The sequence below is a fragment of the Elephas maximus genome, chromosome 12, assembly GCF_024166365.1.
Source record: "Elephas maximus indicus isolate mEleMax1 chromosome 12, mEleMax1 primary haplotype, whole genome shotgun sequence".
Lineage (NCBI taxonomy): Eukaryota > Metazoa > Chordata > Mammalia > Proboscidea > Elephantidae > Elephas > Elephas maximus.
This window is the reverse complement of record NC_064830.1, coordinates 45,769,747-45,782,295: the sequence shown is the minus strand read 5'-3', so window position 1 is coordinate 45,782,295 and position 12,549 is coordinate 45,769,747. Positions and strand designations below refer to the sequence as shown.

Sequence of the window (12,549 nt, the reverse complement as noted above, 5' to 3'; positions counted from 1 at the left end):
TATCTGCATAGTCCCAGCCAATTATTTTGTGGGAGTTACAAGACTATGGCTAGAAAGGCCATGTAAAAAGAGAAACCCTTTACCCTGCAGCTGACTTCTCATCCATGGGGATCTCAGCTTCATGTCCCCTCCTCAGAGATGCCTTCTAAACTAGGTTCCACTCCCTCCTCCATAATACTCTTGCAATAGTTTTGAACATATATTTATTTGTATGCTAATTTGTTTAATGTCTGCTTTCTGCAGTAGATTGTGAGCTCCATGAGGGCAGGAACCTTGTTTGTTTTGATTGTCATTGTATCCTCAGCACCTAGGACCATGCCTGGCTCACCCAAAAGCACCAAAAACCAAACCCACTGCTGTTGAGTCGATTCCAACTCATAGTGACCTTCCGGACAGAGTAGAACTGCTCCATAGAGTTTCCAAGGAGCACCTGGCAGATTTGAACTGCCGACCTCTTGGTTAGCAGCTGTAGCACTTAACCACTACACCCACTGTAAGTGAATAAATGAATTGTCAAATGAGCTACAGCAGAGGGATCCCTCCACCGGTCCAATGTAGGCCTGAGGGTTAGGCCATAGCAAGAATTCCTTGGGACAGAAGCACTTAGCAGGAATTGGACAGGACTGCCTTCCTTGTTGAAAGTGAATATGATTTGAAGCGCTTACTGATGAAGGTCAAAGCCTATAGCTTTCAATGTGGATTATCTGAACATAAAGAAAATGAAAATCCTCACAACTGGTTTGATAAACAACATCATGATAAATGGTAAAGAAATTGAAGTTGTCAAGGATTTCATTCTACTTGGATCAACAGTCAATGGCCACAGAAGCAGCAGTCAAGAAATCAAACGATGTACTGCATTGGGAAAATCGGCTGCAAAAGACCTCTTTAAAGTGTTAAAAAGCAAATATGTCACTTTGATGACTAAGGTGTGCCTGACCCAAGCCTGGTTTTTTCAATCGTCTCTATATCCATGCAAAAACTGGACAATAAAAAAGGAAGATCAAAGAATTGACACATTTGAATTGTGATGTTAGTGAAGAATATTGAATATACCATGGACTGCCAGAAGAACGCACCACCAGGAGAATGAAGCACAGCAAGATTGCTCCTTAGAAGCAAGGATAGTGAGACTTCATCTTGCTTACTTTGGATATGTCATCAGGAAAGACCAATCGCTAGAAAAAGACATCATGCTTGGTAAAGTAGAGAGTTGGCAAAAACGATGGAAACCCTTCATGAGATGGATTGACACACCAGCTGCAGCAGTGGGTTCAAACATATCAGTAATTGTGAGGATGGAGCAGGACTGGACCATGTTTCGTTCTATTACACATAAGGTCACCATGAGTTGGAGTCGACTCAACAACAACACAACAGGATCCATCTTCCCTCACACAGTCCTAGGCAAGAAACCACAAAGGGAGTGAAGAGAAGATGATAGTGATTCTGAGTTACTTGTGTCTGATTTGTCTTAGTATTCTCTCAGTTCCTAACTCAGTTCTCAGGAAGTTGTAGGTGCTTAATAAATGTTGATTGGTTGAATGAATGAACAAGTTTTTGTGTGGCTTTACCTAATTATCTCCTTGGATCCTCACAACAATCCTGAGAGGTGGTATGATCACTTCCCTGCTTTATGGAAGAAGTGAGCCCTGAGAAAGAGGGCAAATTAGGTTCTGAGAAGAGTTAGTAAACATCCTTCACATCTTGCCAGAGGCTCCAGAATGTTATTACTTCTTACCATTGCTCTCTGACATTCTAATTAATTGCAGTTCATGGCTCTTCAAATTCATAGCCATTATCTTTAAGTCTTCTGAGCCTGTACATTGAATGAAATGGCACTGCAGCTACTAGAGATGGGAACTGAGCAGGCAAGTCTGCCTGGCATTCTTTGTTCAGAGGCTCTCTACTTTGCCTTTACCTAGAAACCAGACCCCTTTTTAACTCCACTGTCTATCCAGAGGGTCTTTAACACCCAGTACAGTACTAGGCAGAACATACAAGCCAGGAGTAGGAAACCCTAGATCTTAGTTTTAGCTCTGGCTCTTGATCTTGGACAGGTCACTTAATCTCTGAGTCTCTTTTTCTTCTTCTGTAAAAACCTGTGCCATTTCTAAATTAGATTTGGTTGTAAAAAGGATAGGAAAAAAAAAAAAAGCTACACTAAAGAATGATTACAGACTAAAACCTATTTTAAATCATTTGCCCTCCTGCCATGCTCTGAGTCAGTGATTTTATAATTTACTACCCCCCAGAGCCATTTGGTCTCTCCTGGAGAAAACCAAGAAGCATCCCTTATTTACCCACAAACAAGTAAAGTTTTAGTCATATAGCTGGAATACACACAGACAGCAGACACTGGCATGTTTATACCCAAAATATCACGCTCTGGAACATATGCACTGGGAGAGAGAGATCATAATTTGTCACACCCAACCACCAGTCTCAAGCTGGAAGGGACTACAGAGATTTAACTCGAATCTACTGCCTTCGTGCTACAGTGGAGGAAAGTGTGCTCCAGAGAGGAGGGCTGGCCGCTCAAGGTCACCTAGTGAGGTCTTCAGATACCAAATTCAGTGCTTACACCCTAACAGCTCTTTAGACAAATCAGCTCCCCCCCCCCAGTTTAAAATCTAGGTCTAGAGATAGACCAAAGCTGTGGTTTGTGTCATTTTCCCTCATGGGTGAGGGTGGACCTCAATAAGCCAGGTCATGTCCCTCTTTTCCTTTCCCCCAAATGAAGGCACACATACTACATGGGACCAAAAACACCACCAGCCTCATTCATTGCTGGTGGGACTGTAAAATGGTGCAGCCATGCTGGAAACATCCAGCAGTTTCTTAAAACGCTAAACACAGGCTTGCTATTTGATCTAGCAATTGCGTTCCTAGGTATTTACCCAAGTGTGATGAAAATGTATGACCACACAAATATTTACACAGTTTTTTTCATAATTGCTAAAAAGATGTCTTTAAATAGCTGAATAGATAAACAGACTGTGGTACATCCACACAAAGGAGTATTATTCAGTGATAGAAAAAAATGAGCTACCAAGCCATGAAAAGATACAGAAGAAGTTTAAATGCATATAGCTAAGTATAAGAAGCTGGTCTGAAAAAGCTGAATCATACAGTATGATTACAACTACATGACCAACTGGAAAAGGAAAAACCATAGAGGCAGCAAAAAGATCAGTGGTTGCCAGGGGTTCAAGGAGAGAGGGGAGACGAGTAGGTGGAGCACAGGGCATTTTTAGGGCAATGGAACTGCTCTGTATGATATTTGTAATGGGGGGCACGTGATCATTTGTCAAAACCCATAGGTCTGTACAACACAAAGAGTGAACCCTAATGTGAACTATGGACTTTAGTTAATAATAATGTATCAATATTTATTCAATTGTACCAAATGTATCACAGATATTAATAGAAGAAACAATGTACAGGGGATAGGTGGGATATGGGAACTCAGTATTCTCTGCATAATTTTTCTGTAAGCGTAGAACTGCTTTAGAACTGCTCTAAAAATTAAGTCTATTAAAAAAAGAAACCCACTGCCGGTGGGTTTATATGCCTGTTCTACCCAGGCCAGACACTGGTGGGAGCGGGGGAGGGTGGTAGGGCGAGGAGACGGCTTCCAGCTAGAGAGGTTGCTTTATACCCCCTCCTTTTTGACCTGCAACCCCAGATTCTGTAGACCTAGGGGCAGGCTAACAGGGCATACTTGCCTCATCTATCAAATGGTGAGAGTAACGTCTTCCTCTTAGGGTTTGTGATGGTTAAGGTTGTGTGTCAGCTTGGTTGGTCCAAAAGTCTCAGTGGTTTGGCAGTTATGATGTAGTTTGGCAGTTGTATGATGTTGTGATCACTTCCATGATGAGATTTGATATAATATGATCACCTCTATGATGGTATCTGCTGTGAGTAGCCAATCAGTTGAAAGGGAGTTTCCTTGGGCATGTTGCCTGCTTCCAATATAAGCGGACATTCTGGCGAGGCTGATGGGCTTTTGCTAACTCTGGATGGCTACCGTTTGTCTGACCTCCAGATCTTATGACTTGAGTTAGCAGTTTGGGATCTTTGCAGCCTGTGAGCAACAGCCCTGCTTTCTCACCTGCCGATTTTGGGTTTACCAGACCCTACAGCTACATGAGGAAGCCCTGGTGGCGTGGTGGTTAAATGCTATGGCTGCTAACCAAAGGGTCAGCAGTTCAAATCCACCAGGCGCTCCTTGGAAACTCTATGGGGCAGTTCTACTCTGTCCTATAGGGTCACTATGAGTCGGACTCGACAGCACTGGGTTTTTGGGTTTACGGCTACATGAATCAGGAGAAGCTTGCTACATGAATCAGGAGAAGCTTCTATCCTGACCCACGGGGTTGGGACATTCCAGCCTCTTCAAATGCGTGAGCCATTTCCTTGATATAAATCTCTCCATATACATATTTATACACTTCACTGGTTTTGCTTCTCTAGAGAACCCAGACTAAGACAGGGTTGTTTGGGGGACTGAACATTTAATTTGAACAGTGCCTGGCACATGGTAAGTACCTTATTATCATCACCATTATCCTCATCATAATCATCAGCATCATTCTTCCTATTCTGTCTCCTCCCAAGTTCATTTTCATTTTGTCTCTGGGAAGAAGAGAAAAATCAGGGTCCTTTCTCTAAGAAGATTTGCAAATTGTCATTGGTGTCCTTCCATTCCCTTTCTACATCCTTCTCTCCGCCTCTTAGAATCCCATTTTCTTGCTCTTCAACCCAGTGCCATCATGGTGCCCTTTGGCTATCCAGAAACATCCCCCATGGTCCTCCACAAGCAATCCAAAAACCCGTTGCTGTCGACATAACAGCTGTATAGGACAGAGCTGAACTGCACCACAGAGTTTCCAAAGAAGGGCTGGTGGATTCAAACTGTTGACCTTTTGATTAGCAGCCTCTTAACCACTGCACCAACAGGTCTCCCCTCAAGCAACCAGAACTCTAAAATTACTTCTCATTTTCCCTGTTTTCAGACCTTCTAGTAAAAGCTTCTATCACCTCCTTAGAATGATTCCATCTGTAAGGATTAGGTAGGAAGTATTCTGATTAAAAGACTAATTAAGATTATTGTGACAAATACAGTAATACCTCATCCCTTAATTCTTTTTTTTTTAATTTTATTTATTTTGTTGCTGTTGCTGTTGAGAGTACACACAGCAAAACACACACCAATTCAACAGTCTCTACATGTACAATTCAGTGACGTCGATTACATTCTTCAAATTATGCAACCATTCTTACCCTCCTTCTCTGAGCTGTTCCTTCCTCACCATTAACATAAACTCACTGCCTCCTAAATTTCCTGTCTAATCTTTCAGAGTTCCTGTTGTCGATCTGATCCCACACAGATAGTTCTTAAAAGAGCATAATGCTCAAGCCAGACATTCTTTACTAGTTAAGCTAATCTTCTGTTTAGTTTTAAGAAGACTTCAGGGGATATTTTTGGTTTAAGGTTTAAAGATTATCTCAGGGCAATAGTTTCAGGGGATACCCCTTTAATTTTTACTAATGCAGAAGGAATAACTAATAGAATTTTAGACAATGTGACTAAACAAAGTGAAAAATATTAGGCTATGCTTTGGGAAGAGATTTTGGGCCTTAGCTGTCTTTTGTTAATCCCTACCAATTTCTTCCCATTTCTGTGATTCTGTGTTATTCTAGTTCTCCTCTGATAAGTTTCCTCTCTCCCTTACTGGCTCCTCTTCCTTTCTCACCTCCTGACTGTGGATATTCTACATGGCTTGATCCTTAAGCTTTGGTTTGTGCTCTCTTCCCTCTTCTTCAGAGATCCCGTCTATACTCATGGGTTCAGCTGTCACAACTGTGCTTTGGAGTCAGTTAAGTATCGTCCAAATGCCAGTCTCCCGTTACCCCAAAACCACACTCTATAGTCTGAACTCATCATCTTGCTCCCAAACTGGTTGTTGTTTTTGATTTCCGTGTTAATGTTATGACTATTTCTGAGATAATGAAGCTCAGAATTCCAGGATCACTGAGCTGTGGATTCATTCCCTTCCTCAACTTCAGGCAAAAAAGTTTTAAGTTTTTTTTTTTTTTCAGAGTGGCTCTTTCATTTGTCTCTTCAGCTCGCCAAGCCTTGAAGCACAGAAGTGAAAGGATTCCTATATTAGCACTGACTGTTGTCCTAGCCTCCTGTTTTCCCTGCTGCTAGTATCATCCGGGTTACTGCTACCGGATCAGTGTTCATAAAGCAGTGTTTCCATCATAGCCCCTCCTTTGCTCATAGCCCACACAATGTGAAACAACCTTTAAAACTGTCAATAAATTCTACAAATTAATACCAACTTCTCCAAACTCATCATCCACTGTTGCCCTAAAGTGAAACTTCCATAGCAATCAACCCAGTCTCTTCCCTCCACCCTCCAAATAATCCCATTCTTTCTCACCTCTGTACCATTGCCCTCACATCATCTCTCCCAATGAAATGTCCTTTCATTAATCAATTCACCTATTCCATAAATGACTATTAAGCCCCTACTATATGCCCTGGTGGCACAGTGGTTAGGAGCTACAGTTGCTAACCAAAAGGTCAGCAGTTCGAATCCACCAGGTGCTCCTTGGAAACCCTACAGGACAGTTCTCTGTCCTATAGGGTCACTATGAGTTGGAATAGACTCAACAGCAACAGGTTTTTTTATATGCCTAGTACCATGGCTACAACAATAAATGATCAAACTGTTTTTTTGTCCTCATAGATTATAGTCTAATGTGGGAGACAGACATTCATTAATACATTCAACGAATATTTATTGGGCACTATAAAGTGCCAAACTCTTTTCTAGTTGTCTAGGGAATATAGCAGCATACAAAGCAGACAAAAATTTCTGCCATCATGGAGCTTATATTCTGGTGGGAGGGGAGAGACAGTAAGCAAAATAAGCAAAATGTATAGTATGTTAAGTGGTAATAATGGGCATGAAGAATAACAAAGCAGGGAATGGAGACAGACAATGTCTGGGGAGGTTGCAATGTTTAAAAGGACAAGCAGGTCGGGGAGGAACAGCTCAAAAAAGGAGGATGAGAATGGTTGCACAATTCAAAGAATGTAATCAATGTCACTAAATGGTACATGTTGTTGTTGTTAGGTGCCATCCAGCCAGTTCCAACTCATAGCAACCCTATGTACAACAGAACAAAACACTGCCCAGTCCTACGCCATGCTCAATAATCATTGTTATGCTTAGGCCTATTGTTGTAGCCACTGTGTCAATCCATCTTGCTGAGGGTCTTCCTCTTTTATCGCTGACCCTCTACTTTACCAAGCATGGTGTCCTTCTCCAGGGTCTGATCCCTCCTGACAACATGTCTGAAGTATGTGAGACGTAGTCTCTCCATCCTTGCTTCTAAGGAGCATTCTGGCTGTACTTCTTCCATGGTACATGTAGAAACTGTAAAAAAAAAAAAAAAAGAAAGAAAACCCTATAAAACATATGAGGTCATGATAAGTTGGAATCAACCTGAGGGCAACTGGTTTAGTGCTGACATCTGGCCCCAGCATGAGAGAGTACTGTAATTGATTAGTGATGTCTGTCATGGACTCAGAAACGAGAAGTAGTGTTATATATGTTTCATACTTACTATCCCTGCTTTTGAAGCCCTGGTGGTTAAGAGCTATGGCTGCTAAAGAAAAGGTCGGCAGTTCAATTCCATCAACCTTCCACCAGCCACTCCTTGGAAACTCTATGGAGCAGTTCTACTCTGTCCTATAGGGTTGCTATGAGTCAGAATGGACTCCCCAATGGGCTATGGGTTATCCCTGCCTTTACCAAGAGGGACCACACTAAAAGTGTTTCAGCCATCAGAACTGTTAAAGAGAGAAATTGATAGCAGCCACCTGCTTTGATTTTGGGTTTTTTTTACCCAGGAAACAAAATATTCACTGTAAAGAAATTCCTGACTAGGATTGATCCTGCCAGAGGCTTTTCTTTCACTCATAGTTGCTAATCTTTTCTTTCCTGTTTGAATCTAGGCTTACTAAATTTAAATTTCAAAAGATATGGCTGAGTGGAGAGCCAGAGGCCATCTTATGACCACTGTCAGTTGATCTCAGTGAAAGGAGGAAGGCAGGGTTCAGTCAATCATGTTAAGCTTAGTCAATGGTTGATCTTCTATATTTCTCCCTCTTCTCTTTATGGAAACCCTGGTGATGTAGCGGTTAAGCGCTATGGCTGCTAACCAAAAGGTCGGCAGTTCGAATTCACCAGGTGCTCCTTGGAAACTATGGGGCAGTTCTATGCTGTCCTATAGGATCGCTATGAGCTGGAATTAACTCAATAGCAACAAGTTTGGTTTGGTTTTATACGCATATAGGACAACTGCTCAGAATAAAATCAGTCATCTGAGTCAAGATCTAAAGCAGGTGAGGATATCCGGCAGAGTGCATTGCATGCTGAGAGATGAGCAAATGCCACAGTGTGTTGAAGGAATCGCACAAAAGCCAGAGTGGCTGGGGAGTGGGGTGAGAGTTTTATGAAATGAGATCAGAGGGGCCAGATCATGTAGGGCGAAGGACTTTGGCTGTTATATGAGCGAGATGGAAGTCACTGGAAGGTTTTGAGCTCAGGAGTGACGAAGTCTGCCTATGTTGCCTAGCTACTTGGTTGAGAATAGATTATAGGACAATAAGTGTGGAAGCAGGGAGACCACCTAGGAGGCTACTGCAATGATCAAGATGACAGATGATGGTGGTTTGGGCAAGAGTCGGAGCAGGATTTGCTGACAGATTGGACGTGAGGTGAAAATAGAGGAGTCAAGGATGGCTCCAAGGTTTTTGGCCTGAGCAAATGGAAGGATGGAGTTACCATGTTCTGACCTGGGAGGAATGCAGGAAGAGAAGGTGTGGGATGGGAGTGATGATCAGGGGCTCAGTTTTGGACTTACGAAGCTTGAGATACCTATTAGACAAAGTGGAGAGGTCAAGCTGACATTTGGGCATGTGAGTTTGGAGTTAAAGTGAGAGATCTGGGAATGATCATTGTACAGATGCTATTTATTTTTTAAGCCTTTTTAAATAGAAAATTTCAAACACATGCAAAAATAGAAGAGTACAATGATCCCCCACGTACCCATCACCCACCTTCAACAACTATTGCTTTCTGCTGTTTCTAGATAGTATTTAAAGCCTTGAGACTGGATGGATGATACCTCCATGGGAATGAGTGCAGAAAAAAAAAAAAAAAAAGAGATGAAGGTAACCAAGAGACCGAGCATAAGCAGTCAATGAAATAGGAGGAAAACCAGATTATGGTATCCTAGAAGCCAAGAGAAGAAACAATTCCCAAATAATGATTAATTACAGTGTGATAAGTACTATAGAGAAAAAAAAAAAGTAGTGGGCAACGAGAGTGTATAACATGAGAACTAACCTTTGGGGATAAGGGAAGGCCTCCCTGAGGAGGTGACATTTAAGCTGTAGCTCTCCCTCATTCTCTCTATCAACAAATTCTGTGCATCCTTTTAAGATCCAACTAAAATCCTACTTCCTCCATTCTGCTTTCCACTCTGATAATAAGCTCCACCTTTCTGGGATGGCTTCCTTGAGGACTATGGGCCAACCACTGTGTGAGAACGAGTGATGAACAAGACACAACTCCTGCCTTCAGGGAGCTTGCACTCTAGTGAAGAGATAGACAAGCAGCCTATTTCATTACAGTATGGTGAGTACTATGATCAGGCAAGCACAGTGGGCCTTGAAAGCACCGGGGAGGGCACCTAATAGTTCTCCCTAAGGGAAGTCAGGAAAGGCTTCATGGAGGTGACATCTGAGCAGAGAATGGAGTAGAAGTTGGATCCCCAGGTTTGCGCTGACCCATAGCCTCTGTCCATACCCTTCAGCCTGGCTCAAACCTTTCATCAAGTGTTAACCCTTGCCCACAAGTTTGGATTCCAAATCTCACCTGAGAGCTCCAGCCCAGTCTAAATCCTGACCTCAGCTTAGCCCTCTTTCTCTTCCAATTTGAACTGGTCCAGCATAGACTTCTAGCCTCGGTCCCCCTGCAGCCAGCCGCCTCCTGGCACACTCTGCCAGAGGCCCTCTGGAAGGACGCTGACCTGCTTTACTGGGAACATACAGGGTTTCTTGCCTCCGTCAGTCATTTGGGCCTAAGAAAGGCCTAAGTGAGACTCACCTGAGGGAAGATTGATTTCTGAGGCAGAACAGGACAGGTAGTAAAAGAGATAGTGGGTAAATCAGTAACAAAAGACTATAGAATAGCAGTGGACTGCAATCAAGTTAGACCCAGGAGGGGAGGGAACTTGTCTGTCTTGTTCACTAGAATACCCAGCTAAGCAAAAAAAAAAAAAAACAAAAAACAAGCAGGGTGCAAAAGCAAGGACAGGAACATAGCGGGGTGCCTGTACAGTAAATGCTGAATGAAGAGTTGAATGTTGAATGAATAGCTCTGGCAAAGCTACAGTTCCACATAGCGCACCAGCCCTGAGCTGACCTTCTAGTTCTTGGCTTTTATCCAGGTGCAGCAGGCCTTCCTCTGGCCTGGCATTCCAGAAGACAGTTTGCAAAGATTTTAACAGGACCACTTGATGGCTTTTTGAGAAACAGGTGCAAGGAGGCTGTTTCGCTGCCAGGCTTTTCTTACATAAATTTCCATGCGAAGACAACCGCTGGTCCTCCCTCCGCGAGTGCCCTCGGCTTCCGGAGGTGGCCCTGTCATCCTTCCGCTCCGAGGCCCCCCTTCCCAGCATGTTCGTGCCCCGGGTGGCGGGCTGGCACGTGCCAGCTTCTGCGCCCCCTCCTGGGCACCATGGCTGTTGTCCGCGGAAGGAAAATCTCGGAGGAAGCCATTGTTATAATTATCATATCCCCTGTTGTCATAGGCTTAGGCCTGCCAAGAAGCCCTTTCCCTCTCGGAGGGCCCAGCGGTTTCTCCTGATTCTTGATCTCGTCCTCGCAGGCCGCTTCGGGCGAGGCTTCTGCATCCGAGTTCTGAAGGGCTCAGTGCCCCCTCCGGGTCCCAGCCCCGATACTCTCAGAACTGGGGAGACTCCAGCCAGGTGCCTAGCTTCGAAAACCGACGGCGCACGGGCGAGATGTACCCGGGGCCCCGGCCCAGGCGGGCGGAGGCAAGGGTTCCACCCCGACTCTAACACGGGCCAACAAGGTGACCTTGGCCGGTGGCTTCCGCTCTCGCGGCCTCAGTTTGCCACCCTGTGATCTGAGGTGGGAGCTGAAGTCCCTCAGGCTCCATGCCTGTAGGCGTTGAAAGGTTGAAGGGAAAAAGTCACACTCCCCTTCAACCGCTTGGGCCTTGGGCTGGGCCTCCCAGGCGGGACCGGGGTGGGGTGGGGTGGGGTAGGGGGAAGCGCGCAGGAAAAAGTTGGCGGCGGTTCAGGGCGCAGCGGAGGCGGAGGCGCCTTGAAGAGGGCACACACAGGACCTTTCGTTCCTTTCGCTCCGCTCCACCGCGCAGAAAGATCCCTTCGCTCACGCCGCCCGCAAACCTTGGCAGAGCTGCAGTCTCCTCCGCCGAAACTGCCACCCGCCACCCAGCTTGCCTAATCCGTTTAAGCCTCACCTCCTCCGCGAAGCTCTCCCAGGTTAACCCCATCAGTTCCAATTTATCTGGCACGTGCGTCCGTTTTTTTGTTTTCCGTTTGTTATTTTTTGGAAGTATACGCGTAGCCTCATTGTTTGGAATAACAATGTGAAGTAGGGACTGTGTGTCTATCCCCAGATCTAAATTCTCGTCGCCCAGCGTGTTCTGAAGGGTGCGGTTGACGGGTTTCTTGCCTCGACTCACCAACCACTCCCACCCCTCCAGGATTTCGCGTCCATGCTCACTCTCCCTTCCTCCTACGGACCCTCCTCTTCACAGACTGTCACAGATTAGAGTGCCCAATCCAATCCCCATCCCATCTCCCTTTTTCTATTCTACAGTGACAGCAGGTGCGAGGGGCAAAGAGCACCGAGCATTTGAAGCTTCACTTCCAGGCTCGGCCACCGACTTTGCAGTAAGTCACTCCTGTCCCTGGGCCTCCCCAGATAAAAATGAAGTAATGCCCGGGAAAGTGCTACAGGTACGAAGTAAGGAATCACTTGCCGGCAAGCTGACTGCTACCTTCTTCCATAAACAGTGGCTCGTGACCCCAGAGAAGAAGCGCGGCTTATCGCGACGTGCATTCTCTCTTCAGTCGCCTGACCCGGGGAGGCAAAGAACACAGGATTCCAGTCCAGGTCCTCCATTTACCCGCCGCATGACTTTGGACACTTCTTTTTCTGGGCCTCAGTTTTCTCATCTGAAAAATAGGAATAACAATGGATTGAAAGAGAGCAGGAAGCTTTTTGTCTGTATAAAAATAAATGATAATAAGCAATGCTTCGCATTAGATTTCCCTCGCGAATTCCGACCCCAGAGGCTCCACAGAGGGGTCTCTGGCTGGAGTCTCTGGAGGTCTTCCGGGTGTGTCAGATCATGGAGCACATTTTCTCCCTGGTTCTCTCGAGGTTGGTAATAAATAGGCATGGAA

At 44.8% G+C, this 12,549-nt stretch overlaps 1 long non-coding RNA gene across 2 annotated transcripts; it reads left to right on the top strand.

Annotated features, from left to right (window-relative positions):
- Positions 1-11,487: 11,487 nt before the first annotated feature.
- LOC126087110 (uncharacterized) lies at positions 11,488-12,391 on the top strand. Of its 2 annotated transcripts, none has more exons than XR_007519645.1 (3): positions 11,488-11,619; positions 11,960-12,033; positions 12,157-12,391. It is a non-coding gene; the product is annotated as an uncharacterized LOC126087110 (long non-coding RNA). The 2 variants fall into 2 exon arrangements; XR_007519646.1 differs by having other exon boundaries at positions 11,488-11,651.
- The last annotated feature ends 158 nt before the right edge of the window (positions 12,392-12,549 follow it).